The following is a 27,671-nucleotide window of genomic DNA, read 5'->3' on the forward strand; positions in this document are numbered from 1 at the left end:
CATCAGGGTTTCCATCCAAATCCCTGAATGATGTGATTTAGATGAAACTGAGGGAGACATTCACTATAATGAGGCAGCAGAGTTATTCTGGACTCCATCTGGCCTCTCTTCAGCCAAGTTTTTCTTAACAGAGTTGCACAAAACTGTGGCCGACCGTGCTTTTATGCAAATGGCATCCACAGTGACTCCTTTTGCCTCATTATAGGGAATCTTCTGCGGGGGTTGTATCCAAATCACATATTTTAGAGATTTGTACGGAAACCCTGGTGTACGCGCTCAGCGTACAGCGCAAGATAAATGTGAGCCGAGCCATACTGCCATCTTTTGGGAGGCAGAATGAACAAATCAACAGCAGGTAAAGAATTGGATTTATTTATTTTTTATATCGCTCGGGATATAAGTGATTAGATGACTATTCTGCAATTTGGTATGATTACAATGATACCAGATTTATATCTTTTTTATGTTTGTCTGCTGTCATACACTAAAATGCACTTTTCTTTGCAAAAACAAGTTTTTGCATTGCCATATTTTGAGAGGTATGAATTTTCCATATTCCTGCCAACAGAGTCACGTAAGGACTTCTTTTTTGTGGGACGAGTTGATGTTTTTATTGGTACCATTTTTGGAAACATGACAATCTTGATTGCTTGCACATGCTGTGATCGATATTGATCACAGGATTTGGATGATTTAACTGCTGGAAGCGGTGCGGGCAGCATGTCTCACCATCCTACTGGATTTGAGGCCTGTATAACACTCAGCAGCGATCGTGTGCAAACAGCTCCTGTATGCACATAATCACCTTGGTGTAGCCATATTTCCAAGGTTTCTAAATACTTACCAACCTGGATATCTGTATAAGTCCAAGGTTGTAAAGGGGTTAACCATGAAAGATTTGAGAGAAATCAAACGTGAAGTGACCAGGATTCTGTTATTTTCTAGTGCTGTCATATTTCAGAAATAGGAACTCCCTTAAGTGCACAGAAGTACAAAGTGTTCAGCACTCAGAGACATTGCCAATGTAAGAAAGAGTAAAATTTAACCACTCCTGAAAAAGACCCAGAAGTTGAAATTTCAAGACTGGGCCAAGAAATATCTGAAAACAGATTTTTTAAAGTTTTTATGGACTGATGAGATGACAGTGACTCTTGTCAGACCAGATGGATGGGTTGGTGCCATAGATCCCCAATTCGACTCAAAAACCAGCAAGGTAGAGGTGGGGTACTGTATGGGCTGATATTATTAAAGATGAGCTAGCTGATCCTTTACAGGTTGATGGTGAATTCAAGATCAAATTTCAGATCTACTGCCAGTTTTTAGAAAGTGCTGTCTTTAAGCAGTGACACAGGAGAAAGTCAAGAAAACCATGATTTTTAATCAAGACAGTGCTTCATCACATGCATCAAAGTACTCCAATGCTTGGCTAACTAGTTAGCCAGTAAAGGTCTTAAAGATGATATAATAATGACATGACCCCCTTTTTACATTACATAATCCTTTTTGAAAATTTGTGGACCCTCCTTAAAAAAAGATTTACAGTGGAGGAAAACACTATGCCTCTCTGAACAGGCCAAGGTGTCCGGAGTTCATGATCCAGTGCTTTGTCTGCCCTTATTCATACAGGTCACTTTTGGTAAGCTTTTAATATTAGACAGTTTAGGACCGTCCTAAATAGGATCACCTTGCCTTGTTGGGATGGCTTTTATGCTATTTTTGATCAAAAACAGTGTTACGAATAACTCTATCTTATTTAAATACAGTTATGATTTTTACTTATTTAGTTACAGCAAGGTTTATGCTTATTTTGCTTCTTGTAGGTTTTGTCTTTTTTATGGCCAATGTGAACATGTTTCATTTTTAAATAATTTTATTGCATGAAATACGTATTTGATACAATAGAAAAAAAGAACTAAATATTTGGTACAGAAACCTTTGCAATTACAGAGATTAGACATTTCCGTTAGTTCTTGACCAAGTTTACACACACTTCAGGAATGTTGACCCACTACTCCATACAGATCTTCTCTAGATCTTTCAGTTTTCATAGCTATCGTTGGGCAACATTGAGTTTCAGCTCCCCCCAAAGTTTTTACTATTGGAATGAGGTCTAGAGACGAGCTAGGCCAAGCCAGGACTTTGAAATGCTTCTTACGGAGCTACTCCTTAGGCTGGTTTCACACTTGCGTTTTTTTGCGCTGCTTTTTAGCGCAAAAAAACGCATGCTTTTTTTACCCTATACTTTAACATGGGTGCGCATATGTGCGCATACATATGCGCACATACGCATTTGTATGCGCATGCGTTTTTTTGCAGTGTGTGCTCGGGCGCACAAAATGCATCTTGTTGCATTTTTTGTGCGTCTGACTTGCCAAAAAAACGCATTCGCACGCAATGCGGTTTTTTTTACAGCAAAACACCCATTAAAGTCTATGGGTGTACATACGTGCGCATTGTAATGCGCACGTATGCACAAAAAAAGCATGCTTTTTAAAAAAAATGCACCAAAATCCACAAAAAAACGCACACAAACGCATGATGCGTTTTTTTCATGCGTTTGTCTGCTCAAAAAACACGCAGCATAAAAAAACAAGTGTGAAAGTAGCCTTAGTTGCCCTGGCTTTGTGTTTTGGGCCACTGTCATGCAGGAAGACACAGCCACAACTCATCTTCAATGTTGTTACTGAGGGAAAGGGGTTGTTGGCCAAAATCTCACAATTCATGACCCCTTCCATCCTCCCTTCAATACGGTGCAGTCGTTCTGTCCCCTTTGCAGAAAATCACCCCCAACATATGATGTTTCCCACACCTTGGTTGGCACATTGTTCTTGGGGTTGTATGCTTCCTTTTTCTTCTCCCAAACACAGGGAGTGAAGTTGATAACACAAAGTACTATTTTGCTCTCATGTGACCTCATGTCCTTCTCCCATGCCTCATCTGAATCATCCAAATGGTCATTGGCCACCTTCAAACTGGCCTGGACATGTGCTGGCGTGAGCTGTGGGACCTTGCGTGCTCTGCAGGATTTTAATCTATGACGGTGCAGTGTGTTACTAACGGTAATGTTTGAAACTGTGGAAACAGCTCTCTTCTGGTCATTAACCAGGTCCTCCAGTGTAGTTCTGAGCTGATTCCTGACCTTTCTCAGAATCATCCTTACCCCACGAGGTGAGATTTTGCACTGAGTCAGATTGACAGTCATCTTGTGTTTCTTTGATTTTCTAATAATTGTGCCAACAGTTGATGCCTTCTCAGCAAATTGCTTGCCTTTTGATCTGTAGTCCATCCCAGCCTTGTGCAGGTCTACAATTGTGTCCCTGGTGTCCTTAGACAGCTCTTTGATCTTGGCCATGGTGGAGAGGTTGGAATGTGATTGATTGAGTGTGTGCACAGGTGTCTTTTATACAGGTAACAAGTTCAAGCATGTGCAATTAATACTATACTATTAAAATAATAGGTAATGAGTGCAGAGTAGGAAGGCTCCATAAAGAAAAACTAAGAGGTCTGTAAGAGCCAGAATTCTTGCTGGTTGGTAGGTGATCAAATACTTATTTAACACTAGAACTACCGGAGGGGTCATTTTGACCCTTTTGCTATTTCTTTTTCCTATAATTTCTAAAATTTTAACAAATGAGTTCTGACTTTTTGTGACTTTTATTTATTCATGGTACTGTATATTTTAGAACACAAAAATGAATTGTAACTTTTTCAGGGGCCCGGATTTTACAATTCATACCTATAATTACTGAAGGGGTCATTTTGACCCCATACATAAAATTAGTAGTAGGCAAGTCACCTAATATTACAGAGTACAGAAAATCACAGTGCTTCTCCCTAGTTGTAGAGTGTAATTGTATCTTTGCATATCAGGGATGATTCAGCATTTTGTTTTGTCTAAACTTGTCTGAACATGTTTGATCCATGTCTCTTGTAGCGATTTCTGTCTGCACTTCAGTAGCAAACATTACAGTTGAAGCTACAACTCTGCATGTTTGTACAGTGTTGTTTTATTCTGCGATCTTACAAGTCCCTTTTTGCGACGTATATTTGAAGCATGAGTAAGCAGAGGGGTCTGACAAGTGATGAAATTTTGAAATGTCTTCAGAATTGATCTGAAAATGAGTCAGAAGAAGTGGCCCATCATCCGCAATGTCTGAACCACAAACAAAAGGACAAGAAATCCGCAAGCGTCAAAAATGTGGAGTTGGAAGATGCAACGAAAACAAAACAACTAAAACTTGCGCAAGCTGTAACAAACCAGTTTGTGGAAAATGCACTGGGAAAGTGGAAGAAAGTACTGTTTGTGCTAACTGTTGGACACCGCATGCTATGACCATGTAAAAGGAAAATGCGTGTTGTACTTAACACTGCTCATACTAAGTTAAAATAAATGTTCTTTAATTTGTTGGCAACAAAAAGTTATTTTTACTCCAGAGTCAGTACTTTTGAATGGGGTCAAAAGTATTAAGTTACGTACCGGTAACGGTATTTTTCGGAAGCCCATGACAGCACCACGAGAGAGGGGATCCGCCCCATAGGAACAGGAAACCTACAGATACAAAAGGGCGGTACCTCTCCCACGCATCAGTTGGATTACAGAGCTTGAGAGGCTACCATGGTTAGTACACAACATATGATATATACAACCTATCTACCCTATTTAACAGAATTATTTCATACCATCTCCCACATAAGGTGATTCTATGAACAAACTTCTAAGGAGTGCACCCCTATATGTGAACAAGGGAGGGAACTAAGGGTGCTGTCATGGGCTTCCGAAAAATACCGTTACCGGTACGTAACTTAATACTTTATTCGGACTCCCATGACAGCACCACGAGAGAATTACAGAGATGTAAACTAACTTAGGGAGGGACTACAGCCTGCAGCACCCTTAGCCCGAAGGTGAGGTCTGAGGAGGCACCCATGTCTAACCGATAGTGGTTAAAAAAGGTGGAAGGAGATGACCAGGTGGCCGCCTTACATATTTGATCAATTGATACTCCAGATCTCTCTGCCCAGGATGATGCCATGGCCCGAGTGGAATGTGCCCTCAGGTTCTGTGGAGCCGGACCGCCACCTGCTGTGTAGGCAAGAGAGATAGCCTCCCTAATCCACCTTGCTAATGTGCGTTTTGATACTCTGTATCCTTTTCTGGAACCTTGGAAGGATAGGAATAATGCGTTCTCCTTCTTCCAAGGATCCGTGGCTGCTAAATATGTCAGTAAGCACCGCCTAATATCTAATGCCTGAAGTTTCTGCTCTTTAGGGTTGGTTGGATTAGGGAGGAAGGAAGGCAGAACTATCTCCTGTGTCCTGTGGAATTGTGTTGCTACCTTGGGAAGGTATGCTGGATCTGGCCTTAGGATCACTCTATCCTGTAAGAACTCTGTGTAAGGAGGCAATCTGGAGAGTGCCTGTATGTCGCTCACCCTACGTGCGGATGTTATTGCTACCAGGAATGCTGTTTTAAGGGATATAATCTTTAGTGAAGCGGAATCTAAAGGTTCAAACGGACTTTCTGTCATGGCTGTAAGGACTAAGTTTAAGTCCCACGGTACGCATCTGTCTTTGTGTATAGGTCTCGATCTGGCCGCTGCTCTGATGAACCTTGCTACCCAATAATCTTTTGCAATATCAGCTGCAAACAGGGCCCCTAAGGCTGAAACCTGTACTTTTAGCGTACTTGTGGAGAGACCCAATTCGAAACCTTTCTGGAGAAATTCCAGAATATGTTTCGTGGGAATTCCATCTCTGATGTCAAAGTGAAAGGTGGATAGGAAGCGTTTCCAGGTCCTAGCATAAATATTAGTGGTGGTTAATTTTCTGCTTCTTAGGAGGGTGTCAATTAAGTTCTTGGAGAACCCTCTATTTTTTAATAGTGACCTTTCAAACACCACGCCGTCAAATGAAGTCTCGCTACTTGTGGGTGGCTGACTGGCCCCTGGTAGAGGAGATCCGGAAGGTTCGGTAGTACCCAGGGATCGCCTACCGACATGGTCCTCAACCACGCGAACCAGGTCCTCCTGGGCCAAAAGGGGGCAATCAGTATGACTCTTGCCTGATCCTCTCTGATCTTCCTGACTACCAGGGGAAGAAGATTCAATGGTGGGAAGGCGTATGCCAGAGAAAAGTCCCATCTTATCAGTAGGGCATCCACCGCCAGGGGATTTTCCCTGGGGTTCAGAGAGCAGAACAATCTTTCTTTTCTGTTTTCTCTGGTGGCAAAGAGGTCTACCTCTGGCTGGCCCCATCTGCGGACAATCTGGCGGTAAATGTCTTTGTTCAAAGCCCATTCTCCTTGTCTTAGAGCCTTGCGGCTTAAAAAGTCTGATCTTACATTGTCCTTTCCGCTGATGTGGAGTGCGGTCAAAGATAGACAATTTCTCTCTGCTATCTGGAGGAGCCGTTCTGTTATCTGCATCAGAGCGCTGGAGCGGGTTCCACCTTGGTGGTTGACATATGCTACCGCTACCTGGTTGTCCGAGTGTATCCTCACATGATGGCCCTGCAGGTAGATAATGAGTTTCTTGACTGCTCGCTCTATCACCAATAGTTCTCTCTGGTTGGATGAGATTTCAGAATTAGAATCCCACTGGCCCTGTACCACTATGTCCCCCATATGGGCTCCCCAACCAAAGGAACTAGCGTCTGTGGTTATAATACGGGTTATCTGTGCTATCCAGGGCACCCCTGACGCTAGGTTCTCACTCTGAAGCCACCATCTTAGTGATGTAACAGTTGAGGGGCTTAGACACATCCGACCTTGTAAGGAGCCTCCAAGGGCCCTGCTATTAATCAAGACGTCGTTTTGAAGGGTTCTGGTATGGAACTGTGCCCACCTTACTGCTGGGATGCATGAAGTTAGAGAAACTAACAGGGACATGGCCTGTCTGAGGGTCATAGATGGATTATCCATTGCTCGAAGAACCTGCTCCTGTATCTTTTGTAATTTATCTAGTGGTAGCAGGCACCGCTGAGTGTCTGAATTTAGTATCAATCCTAAAAAATTCTGTATTTTTAAGGGCTGGAGTCGGGATTTCTCGTAGTTTAAAATCCATCCTAGGTTTTCTAACCTGGATCTAGCTTTTTCTATCTGGGATTTACAATGACCCATCGATTTTCCTACAATCAAGAAATCGTCTAAATATGGAATGATTAAGACGTCAACCTCTCGTAAGTGAGCCATAACTTCGGCCACTAATTTTGTAAAAACCCTGGGTGCTGCTGAGAGACCAAAGGGAAGGGCTCTATACTGAAAATGACGTACTGTGCCCTCTACTGAAACTGCCACCCTCAGGAACTGCTGGAAGTCTGTATGGATAGGTACGTGATAGTACGCGTCTTTCAAATCTATGACTGCCATAAAACAACCTTTAAACAATATTTTTATTGTTGTATTAATGGACTCCATTTTGAATTTATGATTAATCAAAAATTCGTTAAGGGAACGAAGGTTTATAATCGTTCTGAATGTGTTATCAGGTTTCTGGATTAGAAACAGGGGAGAGTAAAACCCTCTTCCTCTTTCAGCCTCTGGGACCTCTACCAGAACATTTTTCTGACATAGGCTCAAGACTTCCGCTTCTAAAGCCGCTTGTTCAAGATGAGAAGATCTTAAGGGGGTCAGTTTAAAGGTGTCCCGCGGGATCTGGGTAAATTCCAACCTAAGCCCGGTGGATATTACCTTGCGCGCCCAGTCACTATTCGTAATCTGCGACCATGCCGGGAAGAAGGATGACAGTCTACCCCCTACGGGAACCGCTAGTCATTGATTTGGTTTCTTTTGATCTCTTGACGAGCGTGTAAACATATAGCCCGTACCTCGTCTCCTTCTGTCTTCCCATCTGGGTCGATCTCTAACAGGTGAAGAGTTGCGCCTTCTCCCCTGGCCAAATCTCCTTCTACCAAATGGGCGACAGTAGGACGCTGATGAAAGGTTTGGGAACTTTTTCTTGTCGTCCCCCGCCTTTTCAAGCAGCTCGTCTAGGACGGTTCCAAATAAGTATTCGCCCTCACATGGAATCGCACAGAGCTTTGCTCTGGACTGGATGTCTCCCTGCCAGCACTTTAGCCACAGGGCTCTGCGAGCTGCGTTAGAGAGACCTGCTGCTCTGGCGGCCATTCTCATTGCATCCGCTGAGGCATCTGCTAGGAAAGCTGCTCCCTCTTGGATGGTCGGTAGGGCCCCAAGAATTGTTTGTCTTGATGTACCCTGCTTTAGTTGTGACTCCAACTGGTCCAACCAGACCATCATGGACCTGGCCGTGCACGTTGAAGCCACTGCTGGTCTTAAGGACCCGGCCGCCATCTCCCAGGTGTTTTTCAGGAAGGTATCAGCTTTCCTGTCTAAGGGATCTTTAAGGGATCCCATGTCCTCAAAGGGGAGCGAGGATTTTTTTGATGCCTTCGCAATGGCAGCGTCTAATTTGGGGGCTCTGTCCCAAGAACTTACTGCCGGATCGTCGAAGGGGTATCTCCTTTTGAGGGCTGGTGGTAGCGACCCTCTTTTGTCCGGTCTTTTCCACTCTCTGTGGATCAGATCCTGTATCTTTTGGTTTAACGGAAAGACTCTCCGCTTCCTCTGTTCCAGCCCACCGAACATGACATCCTGCATGGATAAATGGGGCTTAGGCTCCTCTACCTCCATTGTCCCTCTGACTGCTTTGACCAGCTTGTCTACCCGGTCAAGAGGCAGACAAAATCGCCCCGAGTCCTCTTCTCCTGAAGAGGACGAGGGAGATGAAGCCTGGGAGTCTCTGCTTTTTCTCCACTCTGCTGAGGAATCAGACTCCGCCGGGACCTCGCCCCTTAGACTTTGCGGCTGAGACAAGGACTTTAGGGTTTCCCTCATTTCTACCCTGACAATGTCTCTCAAACTCGCCGCTACTGCAGGCGACTCTTCTGCCACCGTCTGCTGAATACAGGGGGGGGCACAATCTTTTGAGGCACGCGTCTGGTAATGGGCATGCACAGAGTGCGCATTCCCTATGTTTATTTTTATTTGTAGCTTTTTTTCCCTAGAAAAAGAAAAACACAGAAGGGGGGTCCCGTCACTGAGTGAACTTTCACGAAGATCACTTACCAGTGCCACAATCAAGTACCGGAGAACGAGGGGGATTTCTTTCAGCCGATGCTCCTGTCTGCCTGGAGGAGCTTTTACGAGTGGACTGGTCACTTCGTCCCGCATTACTGTCACGGGACCCTTTCTTTTTCTGTTTGACCTGCCGAAGGTCATCCAGGGGCGGCAGTGATGTCTGCCGCTGCTGCCCTTGCTTCTGTCGCTGCTGCTCTCGATCGCTTTCCATCACCACTGCTGCTGCTGCTGCTGCTGCACACTGCTGCATGTAGTAATGTGGCCAAGGCAAGGTACCCTGCCCGGGTCCCGCCTAAATACCCCTCCTCCGGTCAGCAGTTTCCATGCCGCGCCCCTCCCCCCCTTAATGGATCTCCCTACCCCAGCTGGCGCCCCACCGCGCGCCATCGGTGTTTCCGATGGGCGCCGCCATCTTGGGATCGCCGCGCATGCGCAGTAGCGCGCTGACCCGGAAGCGCCTCCTCCGCCCGCCCCCTGACGTCACCGCTACCCCGGAAACGCCGGAAGCTCCGCGGGACGCCCGGGAGCTCCGGAGCAGCGCCCGGTCGCAGCCCTCTGCACAGCGCTGGCAACCTATCTGCGCCGCCGGAGCCGGGAATCCCGGGGGGGAAAATACTTACCGGCGGCGGCTTAATTCCGGAGACGGCCATCCTCCGGACGCCGCTCCCTGCTGTCCACGCCACCGCCGTGATACCCATCCTGGGCCACCGTGGCGTCTTCCAGAAAATCCGAACCAAGCCGAGGTAGGAGACCCCCTCGCTACCGGTGTCGGCTGGCCGGCCTGGGATCCCATTCTTCTGTTGGGTCCCGTCCCCTCAGGAACAGGAAACCAACTGATGCGTGGGAGAGGTATCGCCCTTTTGTATCTGTAGGTTTCCTGTTCCTATGAGGCGGATCCCCTCTCTCGTGGTGCTGTCATGGGAGTCCGAATAAATGACCCCTAATGGTAGTTATAGGTATTATGAAACATGCAGTAGTTCTAGTGTTAATGCAATAAAATTAAATGTAATAATTTAAAAATCATACAACGTGATGTTCATGATTTTATTTTGACATTTTGTCTCCCACAGTTGAAGTGTACCTACAGTAAAAAATACAGACCTCTCCATTCTTTGTAGATGGGAAACCTTGCCAAATCAGCAGTGTATCAAATACTTATTTTTCCCACTGTATACCAACTCAAACCCCAGCTCAACCTGTGTGTTTTTTCTTGGATTTTTGCATTTTGTGCAAGTGAGGGTGTGTCCTCCCCTCCTTGAGCAGGACACTACATTTAAAAAGCTCCCCAGGCTGAGATGTCCAGATTTCAGGACCCTGTCCTTTGTCTGCCTTTATTCGCACAGGTCACTTCTGACACATTGTAAAGTTTTAAGAACATTATGTTATGCAAATGCACTTTTGCTTTTTTACTTATTTTAATTTAGTTTAATGTAGGCTTTACCTCTCTAAACAGTGCCTCGGAGGCTGTGGTTTGGCACTGAACAAAAAATTGATCATCCACATATTAAGAAACCGATTGACTCCATTAATGGAAGGCTTATGATTGTTATTGAAAAAGAAGGTGGCTGCCTATATTGGTCACTGATGTCAGAAATGCATGTTTGTACATTTTGAGTTGTTTGGTTATGATTCTCATTTTCACAAATAAAATAAGCAATTGAAATGGGAAAATTTACATTTTTTTCATTTAGTTGAGTAATAATTCTGCAACTAATAGTTGCCCAATATTTATGCTCACATAGATAATCTCCAAAGAGAGGCAAACCCTCACTTTTACTTTCTTAAATAGTCAGGTTTATTATCCTTTTGGATTAACTGACAGCACTGTAGTTGTTCAATAACAAAATTAATCATCAAAGATAAAAATTGCCTAATAATTGTGCACACGGTGTAGGAATATGTGGTCTATAGTGTGCAACTTCTCAGATATATCCAGCAGAATTAATGCAAAGTAGTTGTTACTACATTTCACTATTAAGAGATGGTGGGTAAGCACTTCCAGTATGGATATTAAAGTGCATAGTTTCTGCTTATATTGTAATGGAGTACATTCGCTATTGTACTTTATTTTCTTTCCTTTATCACTACATCTTGCTGACAGCATACAGAAACATTGAAAGCTGATGGGAATTGTTACACCAGGAGCTGGTGATAGAAGCAAACACCAATGGTTTAAAAAAGGAATTAGGTGGGGGGTTTTTCAAAGAAGAAACATAAATAATTATGTAAATATATGGAAATTGCTTCTTCACAGAGGAAGAGGACTTAAACTCTAGTGCCACCTATTTAAAGTAGCATTCCTAAAAGTAAATATTAAACCTTTAAGGAGACTTTCCATTTGTGCCATTTGACATACTATCCCGTCCATGTGCCCTGGGTCTTAATGACCAAGGGCGGGATAGTACGTCATGTGCGTTCAGCCACAGTCACGGGGGGAGTGCGGCTGATCGTGGTCGGGTGTCAGCTGACTCTCACAGTTGACAACTGGCACTGAGTGCCACGAGTGGTCACAGACCGCTCCCGGCATTTTAACTCCTGGAACACTGCGATCAAGCATGGGGCAAAAGCGGAAGGTAAAGACCCCCAGTAAGTCCTGATGTGCCCCCACTCAGGCCCTGCCTATTCCAAGCAAGGGCTGGGATGTTTCTTTCTTCATGAAATGATTGTACAATTTTTGAATCTTTCCCCCCCCAAAAAAAAGCATTCATTTTCGTATATATTTAACAGTCGCTATAAAACAATCTCCAAAGTAAAAGTAAAAGTTAGAATTAAATTTAAAAAATGTTAAATTGCAAAAATATTAAAAAATAATTCAAAATAATAATAAAAAACAATATTTATTCCATCAATAAATATTTAAATAAAAAAAATCGAAACAATAAAAGTACACATAATTAGTATTGCCGCTTCCGTAATGACCCGACCTATAAAACTGTCCCACTAGTTAACCCCTTTAGTGAACACCATTAAAAATAAACAAGGCAAAAAAAACAATGCTTTATAATCTTACCGCCGAGTAGAATAACTCGCGATCAAAAATACGGATATAAATAGACATGGTACCGCTGAAAATGTCATCTTGTCCTGCAAAAAAAACAAGCCACAATATAGCTCCATCACCGGAAAAATAAAAAAGTTATACCTCTCAGAATAAAGCGATGCAAAAATAATTATTTTTTCTATAAAATAGTTTTTAATTGAATAAAAGCGCCAAAACATAAAAAAAGATATAAATGAGGTATCGCTGTCATCGTACTGACCCCAAAAATAAAACTGCTTTATCAATTTTACCACATGCGGAACAGTTAAGCGCCCCCCTAAAAGAAATTCATGAATTGCTGGTTTTTGTTCATTCTGCCTCCCAAAAATCAGAATAAAAATCAATCAAAAAAGTCATGTGCCTGAGAATGGTACCAATAAAAACGACAACTCGTCCTGCAAAAAATAAGACCCCACATGACTCTGTGGGCCAAAATATGGAAGAATTATAGCTCTCAAAATATGGTGATACTAAAACAATTTTTTTGCAATAAAAGGCGTCTTTTAATGTGTGACAGCTGCCAAACATAAAAACCCACTATAAATAGTATTTATTTAAATTTTCCCATTAGGTTTAGGGTTAGGGCTAGGTTTAGGGTTAGGGCTAGGGCTAGGGTTAAAGTTAAGGTTAGGGTTGGGGCTAGAGTTAGGGTTAGGGCTAAAGTTAGGATTAAGGTTATGGATGGGATAAGGGTTAGGGTTGGGATTAGGGTTAGGGGTGTGTGTTAGGGTTAGGTTTGTGGTTAGGGTTATGGTTAGGGTTCGGATTAGGGATAGGGGTGTGTTGAGGTTAGGGTTGGAGTTAGAATTGGAGAGTTTCCACTGTTTAGGCACATTAGGGACTCTCCAAACACAACATGGCTTCTGATCTCAATTCCAGCCAATTTTGCATTGAAAAGTAAAAGGGCGCTCCTTCCCTTCCGAGCTCTGCCATGCACAGCATATCAGCATACTCAGGACAAATTGCACAACAACTTTTGGGTCCAATTTCTCCTGTTACCCTTCGGAAAATAAAAAATCACGGCGAGAAGATCATTTTTGTGAAAAAAATAAACAATTTTTTATTTTCACGGCTCTACATTATAAACTTCTGTGATGCACTTGGGGGTTCAAAATGTTCACCACATATGTAGATAAGTTCCTTAGGTGGTCTACGTTCCAAAATGGTGTCACTTATGGGGCTTTCCACTGTTTAGGCACATCAGGGGCTCTCCAAATGCAGGGTCCAATTTCTCCTGTTACCCTTAGTAAAATAAAGCAAATTGGATCTGAAGTAAATTTTTTGTGAAAAGTTAAATGTTTATTTTTTTAAACATTCCAAAAATTGCTGTGAAGCACCAGAAGGGTTAATAAACTTCTTGAATGTGGTTTTGAGCACCTTCAGGGGTGCAGTTTTTAGAATGGTGTCACTTTGGGGTATTTTCTATCATATAGACCCCTCAAAGTGACTTCAAATGTGATGTGGTCCCTAAAAAAAATGGTTTTGTAAATTTTGTTGTAAAAAGGAGAAATCGCTGGTCAACTTTTAACCCTTTTAACGTCCTAACTAAAAAAATTTTGGTTCCAAAATTGTGCTGATGTAAAGTAGACATGTGGGAAATGTTACTTATTAAGTATTTTGTGTGACATATCTGTGACTGAAGGGCACGAAAATTCAAAGTTGGAAAGTTGCAAAATTTTCAAAATTTTTGCCAAATTTTTGTTTTTTTCAGAAACAAACGCAAGTCAAATCAAAGAAATTTTACCACTATCACGAAGTACAATATGTCACAAGAAAATAATGTCAGAATCACCAGGATCCATGGAAGCGTTCCAGAGTTATTACCTCATAAAGGGACAGTGGTCAGAATTGTAAATATTGGCCTGGTCATTAACATGCAAACCACCTTTGGGGGTAAAGGGGTTAATTTCCCACATGAGAATTGCATGCCTTAAAGGGAAGGTGCCATCCCCCAAAACATTTTTCAGCAATTGAAAAAATGTAAAGAATTAATGTTTACATTTTCTTAAAAAATATTATCATTTGTTTTTATTTTTGTAAAATATGAAAAATAATTTTAAAAAGTTTGGCATTTCCACTTGTTAACACTAGGGGGAGCAGATACTGAAATTTGGCACAAAAACCTAGTGTACAACTAGCTCACATTACTGTCCTGCAGTAATTATGGGCGTACAGTGTCCATGATGTTTGATTTTGATATATGATCATGCCCTAAAATGGACACTGTATGGGCGGAATCTGCTGACATGGGTGTGATGTCACTCCTCTCCTACCCTTCTGGGTGTTTGCTAAGGGAAAAGAGAGGATGACATTTAGGAACACAGTGAGCAGCCATTTTGATGGGGCCTGCAAAGTTATACTGACTGTCTTTTCATGTTAAGTCTGGATCAGAACAGGTCATCAATCAGCAGACATGTTTCCTGGATTTCCGTGGAGCAGACAAGAAGACAGTCCATCCATGTGTATAAAACACAGCGCTCTATGTACAATCCCTGGCACCGAACAGGTTGCCCCCCACAGACGAGCACACTGCTCTCCTGAAATACTCTGTGCTGCTGTCACCCTGCTCCTTCCACCATATATCTCCCTCTGTGACCCCCCCATAGACCAGCACACTGCTCTCCTGAAATACTCTAATTTGTTGTCACCCTGGTCCTTCCACCATACATCTCCCTCTGTGACCCCCCCGTAGACCAGCACACTGCTCTCCTGAAATACTCTGTGATGCTGTCACCCTGCTCCTTCCACCATACATCAGGCTCCTGTCGCCTCGCTTTCACACATCGCCAGGACAGGATCTGAGGAGAGGAATGGGGTCTTTGGTCACCGAGGATGGCAGGCAGCAAGGATTCTGGGAGCAGGGTGAAAGCAGCACAGAGTATTTCAGGAGAGCAGTGTGCTGGTCTATGGGGGGCACAAAGAGAGATATATGGTGGAGGGAGCGCAGTGACAGCAGCACAAAGTATTTCAGGAGAGCAGTGCGATGGTCTATGGGGGGCACAGAGGGAGATGTATGGGGAAGGAGCAGGGTGACAGCAGCACAGAGTATTTCAGGAGAGCAGTGCGCTGGTCTATGGGGGGCACAGAGGGAGATATATGGGGGAGGAGCAGGGAGACAGCAGCACAGAAATCCAGGAAACATTTCTGCTGATTGATGGCCTGTTCTGATCCAGACTTTGCATGCAAAGACCCCATTCCCCTCCTCGGATTCTGTCCTGGCGATGTGTGAAAGCGAGGCAACAGGCACAGTCCGGGGTGACGCTGGGAAGCAGGCTGGGGGGAATGGAGCCATACAGTAACGATAAAAATGAGACCCCTCTCTTCAACTGCTTCACCAGCCCTCCCCTGACTGCACCTATTACCCCTGACCCGTGTGCAGGTGCTCAGCCAGAACCACCCTAGAATGGGTCCCCTTTTAGCAGATCACAAATAATAACACCATATACTTCACACACAATGCCGCCATATAGATCATACACAATACCACCATGTAGATCACACATAAAACCAGCAGGGTGACAGCAGCACAGAGTAGAGTTGAGCGAAACGGGTCGAAAAAATTCAAAAGTCGCCGACTTTTGGCAAAGTCGGGTTTCATGAAACGAAACCCGACCCTAGGATGAGGTCGGCCACGAGGTCGGCGACTTACGCGCCAAAGTCGCGTTTCAAAAGTTTGTTTTGCGCTCTTTTTCAGCCAATCAGGATCCATGGACACTGTGGGCAACGTGATGACATAGGCACGGGTCACCACCATCTTTCAGAAGGGCATGTAAGTGATTGGCTTGCTTTGGTGGGCGTCACAGGGGGTATAAAAGGGCGTGCACGCCGACCGCCATCTTACTTCTGCCGATCTCAGTATAGGGAGAGGTTGCTGCTGATTCTGTAGGGAGAGCGTTAGGCAGGGAAGAAGACCAAAAAACTGCTTCTGCTGCTAGCGATTTGGCCTGCACAACACACCAGTCACTGTGTGTGCAGTGCAAGGGGAGGCTATATAGTGGTGTATCAGTGGTGTTGGTTGTTGGGCTGCCTTCTAAGGCTTCCTGACAGGCTGGCATTGCTGTTTACCCACTGCTCCGCAAACTGCTTTTTTAAAAGCAATCCAATCTCCCTTATCCTCTAGTCACTTTGGTCACAGCTGTGCCATCGAGCCTGTCACATAGCGCTCAGATATTCATTGGGCCTCAAACTGCTTTTTTAAAAGCAATCCCAATTTTTTTTTTTTGTCCTGCTGAGAAGAAAAAAAAACTGCTTCTGCTGCTGATAGCAATTTGGCCTGCACAACACACCAGTCACTGTGTGCAGTGCAAGGGGAGGCTATATAGTGGTGTATCAGTGGTGTTGGTTGTTGGGCTGCCTTTTAAGGCTTCCTGACAGGCTGGCATTGCTGTTTACCCACTGCTCCGCAAACTGCTTTTTTAAAAGCAATCCAATCTCCCTTATCCTCTAGTCACTTAGGTCACAGCTGTGCCATCGAGCTTGTCACATAGCGCTCAGATATTCATTGGGCCTCACACAATCCAAAAGTGTCCAGTGTCCAAAAGTGTGTGCAGAGATTCAAACTCTCACTTATCCTCTAGTCACTTAGGTCACAGCTGTGCCATCGAGCTTGTCACATAGCGCTCAGATATTCATTGGGCCTCACACAATCCAAAAGTGTCCAGTGTCCAAAAGTGTGTGCAGAGATTCAAAATCTCGCTTATTCTCTAGTCACTTAGGTCACAGTTGTGCCATCGAGCCTGTCACATAGCGCTCAGATATTCATTGGGCCTCACACAATCCAAAAGTGTCCAGTGTCCAAAAGTGTGTGCAGAGATTCAAAATCTCACTTATTCTCTAGTCACTTAGGTCACAGCTGTGCCATCGAGCTTGTCACATAGCGCTCAGATATTCATTGGGCCTCACACAATCCAAAAGTGTCCAGTGTCCAAAAGTGTGTGCAGAGATTCAAACTCTCACTTATCCTCTAGTCACTTAGGTCACAGCTGTGCCATCGAGCTTGTCACATAGCGCTCAGATATTCATTGGGCCTCACACAATCCAAAAGTGTCCAGTGTCCAAAAGTGTGTGCAGAGATTCAAACTCTCACTTATCCTCTAGTCACTTAGGTCACAGCTGTGCCATCGAGCTTGTCACATAGCGCTCAGATATTCATTGGGCCTCACACAATCCAAAAGTGTCCAGTGTCCAAAAGTGTGTGCAGAGATTCAAACTCTCACTTATCCTCTAGTCACTTAGGTCACAGCTGTGCCATCGAGCTTGTCACATAGCGCTCAGATATTCATTGGGCCTCACACAATCCAAAAGTGTCCAGTGTCCAAAAGTGTGTGCAGAGATTCAAAATCTCACTTATTCGCTAGTCACTTAGGTCACAGCTGTGCCATCGAGCCTGTCACATAGCGCTCAGATATCAGTGGGCCTCACACAATCCAAAAGTGTCCAGTGTCCAAAAGTGTGTGCAGAGATTCAAAATCTCACTTATTCTCTAGTCACTTAAGTCACAGCTGTGCCATCGAGCCTGTCACATAGCGCTCAGATATCAGTGGGCCTCACACAATCCAAAAGGGTCCAGTGTCCAAAAGTGTGTGCAGAGATTCAAAATCTCACTTATTCTCTAGTCACTTAGGTCACAGCTGTGCCATCGAGCCTGTCACATAGCGCTCAGATATCAGTGGGCCTCACACAATCCAAAAGTGTCCAGTGTCCAAAAGTGTGTGCAGAAATTCTAAATCTCCCCTGTCCTATAGACACCTTGTTTTACATACTATATAGTTTGTTGGATTTTGTCTACATTTCTACCAAAAATGAGGAAGGCTGGTGGAAGAGGCCGTGGAATTGGGCGGGGGTTGGCAGCTGGTAATGATGGTGTTGGTGGTGGATCTGATGGTAGTGGCAAGAGCAAAATAGGACCGAATGCAGGAGGTGCTGACCCTGCGTCATCGTCTGGCTACATAAGGCCTCGAACGCTTAGTTTTCTAGGAGTTGGCAAACCGCTTTTAAAGCCAGAGCATCAGGAAAAAGTTTTGTCTTACATTGCTGACTCAGCCTCCAGCTCTATCGCCTCCTCTTCTTCAGTTGTAAAAAGTAAAAGCACTGAGTCGTCATTGGAGGCTCATGTTCATGAACCACACCTTTCCTTGTGTCCTTCACCCCAACCAAGATTGAAGGATGACGCAGGCCATACTACTGATTACTCCATGGAGCTGTTTTGACATACCATGCCTGGATTATCAAGTCAAATGGTGAATTACCCAGGCCAAGATGAATCTGACATGGAGTGCACTGATGCACAGCCGCTGATGGATGATTCTGCTGGTACATTCACTCAGAGCACTACATTGTCCTCGCAGTGTACAGAGCCAGATTCTGACCCTGATGAGACTCAGGTGCCCCTTCCCGCACACTATACCACCATACACGGTGACACAGAGGAAGGTGCACATGACATAGAAGAGGAGGTGATGGATGACCCAGTTGTTGACCCAGATTGGCATCCATTGGGGGAAGAGGGTGCTGCTTCCAATAGCTCAGATGAGGAGCATCCACAGCAGACATCGACATCGCAACAGCTGTTATCTGGCAGGCCCGGAGCACTCCAAAGACAGGTTCCAAACATCAAAAGAGTTGCTGGACAGCTTGTCCAGAGGGTCAAAAGATCACAGCGTGCTAGGCCGCAAAATGTCTGCCAAAGTAGGAAGAGTGCAGTGTGGCACTTTTTTGAACAAAATCCTCATGATCAGGCCAAGGTTATCTGTAAGAAGTGCGCAAAGACCTTTAGCCGAGGGAAAAATCTGAAAAATTTGAATACCAGTTGCATGCTTAGACATTTAACCAGCATGCACTTGCAAGCGTGGACACAACACCAAACCTCAAGTGCCACATGTGCAACTGATCACAACGAAGGTAGTCAGCAACGCTACATTGTTTCCCCCACTGTAAGCCCACCGGTTAGCACAGCAGCAAATGTTGAGGTGTCGTTGCAAGGCCACAGCAGTCAGGGAATCCCACTGTTATATCAACGAAAGACTGATTCTAGGCCATCAGAAAGAACACCAACTCCATCACCATCATCAACCCTCTCTCAGTCCGCCCTGTCCACCGCTACTTCCACCATATGCAGCTCTCAAGTCCAGCTCACCCTCCCAGACACTATGAGTAGGTCAAGAAAGTACTCAGTCTCTCATCCGCGTACACTGGGTTTGAACGCCCACATTGCCAAACTAATCTCGTTTGAGATGATGCCCTTTCGGTTGGTGGAAAGCACAGCTTTCCGCGAACTCATGGCCTATGCAGTACCACGCTATGACCTACCCAGTCGCCACTTCTTCTCTCGCAAAGCCATCCCAGCCCTCCACCATCATGTGAAAGACCGCATTGTCCATGCACTCAAGCAGTCAGTGAGCGGAAAGGTGCACCTCACAACTGATGCAAGGTCCAGTCGGCATGGCCAGGGCCGTTACGTGTCCATCACTGCGCACTGGGTTAATGTGGTGGATGCAGGGTCCACAGGGGACAGCGGTGGTGGGACAGTGCTGCCTAGCCCACGGTATAGGAAACAGTTGGCTGTAGGCGTTCGACCCTCCTCCTCCTCCACCTCCTCCAGAAGCGAAAGCTCGTCCACAGAGCGCAGTCGTACTAGAACTCCATCTGCAGCTGCCACTGTTGCACACGATGTGTCCCCCTATCGAGCAGCTAGTGGAAAGCGTCAGCAGGCTGTGTTGCAGATGATGTGTTTGGGCGACAGACACACCGCCGAGGTGCTGGCAGAGTACTTGAAGCGACAAACTGAGTCATGGCTGGGCAGTGTACATCTTGAGGCAGGCAAGGTAGTTAGTGATAACGGCCGTAATTTTGTGGCAGCCATAGCCCTTTCAAAACTCAGCCACATACCTTGCTTGGCTCACACCTTGAACCTGGTGGTGCAGTGCTTCCTCAAAAATTATCCGGAGTTAACAGCCCTGCTCCAGAAGGTGCGAAGACTGTGCGCGCACATCCGCCGGTCGCCTGTACACTCCGTTCGTATGCAGAAGCTGCAGCGATTGCTCCACCTTCCCAACCACCGCCTCATTATCGACATTGCAACAAGGTGGAACTCCACCCTGCACATGGTGGAGCGGCTGTGCGAGCAGAGGCATGCCATAATGCATTTGTGGGAGGATACACGGCCAGGCACTTTGAGAGCAGACATGGAGTTGACAGGTGTGCAGTGGTCGAAGCTGAAAGACCTTTGTAAAGTCCTTCAGTGTTTTGAGGAATGCACACGGCTGGTAAGCGCAGACGACGCCATCCTAAGCATGAGCATCCCACTTATGCGTCTGCTCATGCAAACTTTGACGCACCTTAAGGAGCAGGCGTCTGCAGCCAATGTTAATGAGGAGGAAGAGGAGGAGGGAATCCTTGATGACATTCAGCCATTGTCTGCTCAGGGACCTCTCCTGGACGAGGTGGAGGAAGAAGAGGAGGAGGAGGAGGATGATGGGGATGATTACTTAGGGGAGGAGGATGCATCTCGTGGGGCAAGTGAAAATGTTGGCGTGGCAAGGTCTGGTACAGGGTTTGTGCGTGACTGGAGGGATGTGGATTTGCCAGAAAGTGCTCCTCCACCCAGCACTCGCAGTGCTTCATTGACACCGGGAACATTGGCCCACATGTCAGATTATGCCTTGCAGATCCTAAAAAGGGACCCCCGCATTGCCAAAATGATGAACGATGACCACTACTGGTTGGCCAGCATCCTGGATCCACGCTATAAAGGCAAATTACAAAACATCATGCCACAGGAGAACCTTGACCTAATATTGGCTAATAAACAAGCAACTCTGGTAAATCGGTTGCTTGAGGCATTCCCAGCACACAGCAGCGGTGATGGTTCTCACACGAGCCATACGGGCCGGGGGCAGCTTGGCAGAGGTGTTTGTGGTGCACACAGCAGAAGTGGCGTTGGAGACAGGGGTTTCATGACAATGTTGTGGACTGATTTTTCAAATACCGCTCACACAACTGGTAATACTGCATCGATGGAAAGTGACAGGAGACAGCAGTTGTCAACTATGGTAACAAACTACTTTTCCTCCCATATCGATGTTCTCCCACACAGGTCATTCCCCTTTGACTATTGGGCCGCTAAACTGGACACCTGGCCTGAATTGGCCCAATATGCCTTACAGGAGCTCGCTTGCCCAGCTGCAAGTTTGCTATCGGAAAGAGTCTTCAGTGCAGCTGGATCAATCCTGACAGAAAAAAGGACCCGTCTGTCAACCCAAAATGTGGATGATCTAACCTTCTTTAAAATGAACCACGCATGGGTTTCCAAGGATTTTGTCCCACCTTCCCCTGATGACACATAGGGTGACAGAAAAATGGCTTGCTTTGGTCCACCTCTTCCTGGTACTTCACCTATTTCGCCTTTTGCATCAGCTGAATGTCCAACATCAACATATGCCACTTTCTAAAACTCCCTAACTGTGCTGCCTCCCCCCCCATGGCCGGGGTCACCACCTACCGTACGACACCGTGCGAGTGCCGTTGCCCTGGACAGGTGGGTAGGCCGACTCTTGGGCGCGGGCGCGGGCACTGGCACAGGGTCCCTCATAGTGCAATCAAGTGTCTCTGACGGTGGTGGTGCACACCCGCCGTCAGACACACCGCTGTACTATGAGGGGCCCAGTGCCAGTACCGACGCCCACGAGTGGGCCCCCCTTGCTTGGGCAGGGCCCCAGCATTTGCAATCTTTACCTCTCCCTGCTCCTCCGCTGTGTAATCTGGGCCGTCAAATCCATACTGTGCCTGACACCGTCTGAGCCTGCCTCCTGAGACATATATTTTGAATGTGTACGCTATCCATACATGTTTTCCAGGGATACGGTACCCTTTCTAACCTTTGTGCAATCACGTGCAATCCATACTGGGCCTAACACCGTCTGAGCCTGCCTCATGCTGTATAGACATATATTTTGAATGTGTACGCTATCCATACATGTTATCCAGGGATACCGTACCCTTTCTAACCTTTGTGCAATCACGTGCAATCCATACTGGGCCTAACACCGTCTGAGCCTGCCTCCTGAGACATATATTTTGAATGTGTACGCTATCCATACATGTTATCCAGGGATACGGTACCCTTTCTAACCTTTGTGCAATCACGTGCAATCCATACTGGGCCTAACACCATCTGAGCCTGCCTCCTGAGACATATATTTTGAATGTGTACGCTATCCAAACTTGTTATCCAGGGATACGGTACCCTTTCTAACCTTTGTGCAATCATGTGCAATCCATACTGGGCCTAACACCGTCTGAGCCTGCCTCATGCTGTATAGACATATATTTTGAATGTGTACGCTATCCATACATGTTATCCAGGGATACGGTACCCTTTCTAACCTTTGTGCAATCACGTGCAATCCATACTGGGCCTAACACCGTCTGAGCCTGCCTCATGCTGTATAGACATATATTTTGAATGTGTACGCTATCCATACATGTTATCCGGGGATACCGTACCCTTTCTAACCTTTGTGCATTCACGTGCAATCCATACTGGGCCTAACACCGTCTGAGCCTGCCTCATGCTGTATAGACATATATTTTGAATGTGTACGCTATCCATACATGTTATCCGGGGATACGGTACCATTTCTAACCTTTGTGCAATCACGTGCAATCCATACTGGGCCTAACACTGTCTGAGCCTGCCTCCTGAGACATATATTTTGAATGTGTACGCTATCCATACATGTTATCCAGGGATACGGTACCCTTTCTAACCTTTGTGCAATCACGTGCAATCCATACTGGGCCTAACACCGTCTGAGCCTGCCTCATGCTGTATAGACATATATTTTGAATGTGTACGCTATCCATACATGTTATCCAGGGATACGGTACCCTTTCTAACCTTTGTGCAATCACGTGCAATCCATACTGGGCCTAACACCATCTGAGCCTGCCTCCTGAGACATATATTTTGAATGTGTACGCTATCCATACATGTTATCCAGGAATACGGTACCCTTTCTAACCTTTGTGCAATCACGTGCAATCCATACTGGGCCTAACACCGTCTGAGCCTGCCTCATGCTGTATAGACATATATTTTGAATGTGTACGCTATCCATACATGTTATCCAGGGATACGGTACCCTTTCTAACCTTTGTGCAATCACGTGCAATCCATACTGGGCCTAACACCATCTGAGCCTGCCTCATGCTGTATAGACATATATTTTGAATGTGTACGCTATCCATACATGTTATCCGGGGATACGGTACCCTTTCTAACCTTTGTGCAATCACGTGCAATCCATACTGGGCCTAACACCATCTGAGCCTGCCTCATGCTGTATAGACATATATTTTGAATGTGTACGCTATCCATACATGTTATCCGGGGATACGGTACCCTTTCTAACCTTTGTGCAATCACGTGCAATCCATACTGGGCCTAACACCGTCTGAGCCTGCCTCCTGAGACATATATTTTGAATGTGTACGCTATCCATACATGTTATCTGGGGATACAGTACCCTTTCTCACCTTTGTGCAATCACGTGTAATCCATACTGGGCGTGAGAACGGCTGGCGAGCTGTTAAGCAAGCTACAGCACCTGTCCAGACAAGTACAGGGATTCCCTAGCGAGGAGACTTATTTGATTGTTTTCAATGTTGGGACAGCAATTTTTGGGGAGCACTATACTCTGGAGAATGATAGATGGGGCCCACCATACACTGGAACATTCCAAAGGTGGACATCAGACACTGGAGCAGCATTTACAGGGCCCATTATACACTAGAGCATTAGAAATGGGGCCCATTATGTTTGGAGCATTATTTGGGCCCATAAGACAGTGGAGCTTCATCCATGGGGACCAACATATACTGTAGCATTATGTGGAGCTCATCATATACTGTTTCAAACATTATATGGGACCAATGATTCTGTATGGAGAAATAGATGGGCCTCGTCATGAGATGTAAAAAGTGAGGTATTTTTCATTGTACTATACCGCTATTTCTCTGCCGTATCGGAGCATGATGAGTTGTGGTATGTGCTAAAGGGGCGCTCTTTCGCCCAGGGCACATGAAAACCTGGAGCCAGCCCTCCCCCCCCACAGTTTGTAGCCAAATAACCCCCATTTTTCAGTGCGTAACTTGTATTATGAAGTTAATTAAGGTTGACAAGCTTAAGAAAGAAGAATTGATGCTTTTGGCATTCAAATGGGCACTGTAGGTGTGTTTCCTGTCCTCCTCTCACTGCCGACTTTTATTCCCCATTGACTTACATTGGGTTTCGTGTTTCGGGACGACCCCGACTTTTCCCTATAATCGGACGATCTTGCTCGACCCGACTTTTGGAAAAGTCGGGTTTCACGAAACGAAACACGACCCTAAAAAACCAAAAGTCGCTCAACTCTAGCACAGAGTATTTCAGGAGAGCAGTATCACATGGCAGAGAATTAGATACACGGCTCAGCAGTCAGTATCACGAGGAGAGGATTAGATACACGGTTCAGCAGTCAGTATCACACGAGAGGATTAGTTACACGGTTCAGCAGTCAGTATCACACAGGAGAGGATTAGATACACGGCTCAGCAGACTATCACACAAGAGAGGATTAGATACACGGTTCAGCAGTCAGTATCACACAGGAGAGGATTAGATACACGGCTCAGCAGACTATCACACAGGAGAGGATTAGATACACGGCTCAGCAGTCAGTATCACAAGGAGAGGATTAGATACATGGCTCAGCAGACAGTATCACACAGGAGAGGATTAGATACACAGTTCAGCAGTCAGTATCACACAGGAGAGGATTAGATACACGGTTCAGCAGTCAGTATCACACAAGAGAGGATTAGATACACGGTTCAGCAGTCAGTATCACACAGGAGAGGATTAGATACACGGCTCAGCAGACTATCACACAGGAGAGGATTAGATACACGGCTCAGCAGACAGTATCACACAGGAGAGGATTAGATACACGGCTCAGCAGTCAGTATCACACAGGAGAGGATTAGATACACAGTTCAGCAGTCAGTATCACACAAGAGAGGATTAGATACACGGTTCAGCAGTCAGTATCACACAGGAGAGGATTAGATACACGGCTCAGCAGACTATCACACAGGAGAGGATTAGATACACGGCTCAGCAGTCAGTATCACACAGGAGAGGATTAGATACATGGTTCAGCAGTCAGTATCATACAGGAGATTAGATACACGGTTCAGCAGTCAGTATCACACAGGAGAGGATTAGATACACGGCTCAGCAGGCAGTATCACAGGAGACAGTATTACAGATATGCCCACACTGGTGAAACTTCCAGCCCCCCCCAATTATACACTAGACTATGGGCTGTATATGTCACTGTCCTCCTCAGACAGCCATAAAAGCTCTCATAAAAGCAAAGGTGTCAGATTACCGGAGATCACTGGGGCTGTGTGTGAGTGAGGAGGCGGAGACAGAGCAGGAGGACAGTGGAGCTGGAGCAGGAAGCACGGTGCAGAAAGTGGAGCTCAGCAGATAGCACTGGGCTACAGTAAAATGGCGCCCAGCCACACCTACAGCAGTGAATGGTGCAGCCCACAGGGGCGTGCCCAGTTCACTGCTAATGAGGCTGCAATGTGGGGTCGGGAGCCGACCGCAGTCTCCTATGTCCTGGGACGGCCATATTTGCAGACTGTATGACTCCTCCACAGATCTGCAAATCAAGATGGCAGCGCCCAGTGGCTACATTAAAACATTATTACAAACAAACCATAAATCCTAGTTAGTACAACATTTGCTTTAACAACATGTTTTGTTACTTACTCTTTTTTTGCAAATTATATAAAATTGCGGCACCTTTCCTTTAAAAGATGTTAGGCTAGTTTCACATTAGCTGCTGAGGGCTGCGTAGTTCCTCCGTTAAGCCTCGCCCACTGCCGCACCTCTTCCTTCAGTTCCGCCTACGTCAGCATGCGTCCTGCGTACCCCATCATTAACATTGGGTATGCAGGCCATGCGAATGTATGAGGATGCCTGCGCATGCGTCATTTTGACGCTGCACTGAACGCAACATGTTGCATGTTGTTGCGGTCGGCACAGCGTTCAAAATGCAACATGTTGGGTTTTGTGCAGCTCAGCGCAGCGTCAAAACGGCGCATGCGCAGGCATCTGCATACATTCGCATGGCCTGCGTACCCAATGTTAAAGATAGTGTACGCAGGACCCATGCTGATGTAGGCGGAGCTGAAGGAAGAGGTGTGGCAGTGGGCAGGGCTTAACGGGGGAACTACACAGCTCTCTGTAGCTCTGCCGAACGCTAGTGTGAAACTAGCCTTACCCCTTAGAGTCCAGACAGAAGCCTTTCATACAGCCAATTCAAATGTCATGCTTTGTACTGAGGAGGGACAGCACCCTGAAGCAGATTGAGATTCTGGATTAATTTTTATCCCAAGTCATATGGCGAGGCTTATAAAAGGGTTGATATTGACTTTCAGGATTGCTACTTCCAATAGGCGGCACTAAAGTTCAAGTTATTCTCCTCTCTGAAGAGGCAAGTTACATATTTAATTTACCAGAGGAGTATTGCATGGCCTATAAGTCGCCTTACACTAACAAGTCAGGTAGGTCCCTCTCCACAAGGAGAGATGTTACCCCTTAGACCAGTGGTCCCCAACCTTTCTGATGTTGAGGGTCACATTCAGCTTTAAAGGAGGATCGGGAGACACATTCAGCTCCGAGAGAGGGTCATGAACCACATCCAGCTCCTGCCCCCTCACAATAGTGGCAACCAAAGCCCTCATTATGGGTATAATAATTACCAGAGCTTTTCCACAGAAATCATCCCGAAGCAGTATACCAAGTTCCAGGGGTTCCTACAATACACATATTCAGCATTCTTACATCAATTACTCCCAACACACTGTCACATCCAGCTTCAAGCACCTCCTCTGACAGGTATTGCCATCCTGTATTCAGCATATGATACTTAAATTATCTCTAAACCCCCAAGACCAGTATATGTGCATCCACATCTGCTCTTATATGCAGGGCTACTCACAAAATTCACCATTTTGAGATGTGCTCCTCATACCTGTTTGTTAGTCCTGCAACTAATGCACTGCCGTGAGCCACAATTCATGGGATCGCGAGTCACATGTGACTCCAGAGCTACAGGTTGAGGATCCCTGCCTTAGTCACTATGTCAAAAATAAAATTCTTGTACTTAATGTTGAACCATTCGTTCAACACTCATGATCAGGCATAAAAGTTGCTCTTTAAGGCAGATTGGATCATGCATTATGGATGTATTTATACCCCATTACATTTATGTACCAGTGTCTTTTTTCAATCATACTGTGTTCAGGATCAGACTGTGCAGACAGGACAGCCTCTGGCACAAGTTCAGGCTGTGCTAACAGGACAGCCACAGGGTAAGGTTCAGACTGTGCAGCATCCGGTTAGCAGACAGGACAGAAACAGGGACGGGTTCAGACTGTGCCGACAGGATGGCCACAGGGACAAATTATACACACTGGTCT

At 45.6% G+C, this 27,671-nt stretch overlaps 1 protein-coding gene across 5 annotated transcripts in view; it reads right to left on the reverse strand.

Moving 5' to 3' along the window:
• The window catches only part of HTR1E (5-hydroxytryptamine receptor 1E), a 398,512-nt gene that overhangs the window by 256,144 nt on the left and 114,697 nt on the right, over nt 1–27,671 (reverse strand). For 2 of the 5 annotated variants that reach the window (XM_073589624.1, XM_073589625.1), the window contains exon 3: nt 12,108–12,181. The exons of the other annotated variants lie outside the window; for them this stretch is intronic. The gene's annotated coding sequence lies outside the window, so the exon portion shown is untranslated. The remainder of the gene's footprint in view (nt 1–12,107; nt 12,182–27,671) is intronic. 5 annotated transcript variants of the gene reach the window in all.

This window comes from Dendrobates tinctorius, unplaced genomic scaffold (assembly GCF_039654945.1).
Source record: "Dendrobates tinctorius isolate UK_male_01 unplaced genomic scaffold, ASM3965494v1 ptg000111l, whole genome shotgun sequence".
NCBI classification, from domain to species: domain Eukaryota; kingdom Metazoa; phylum Chordata; class Amphibia; order Anura; family Dendrobatidae; genus Dendrobates; species Dendrobates tinctorius.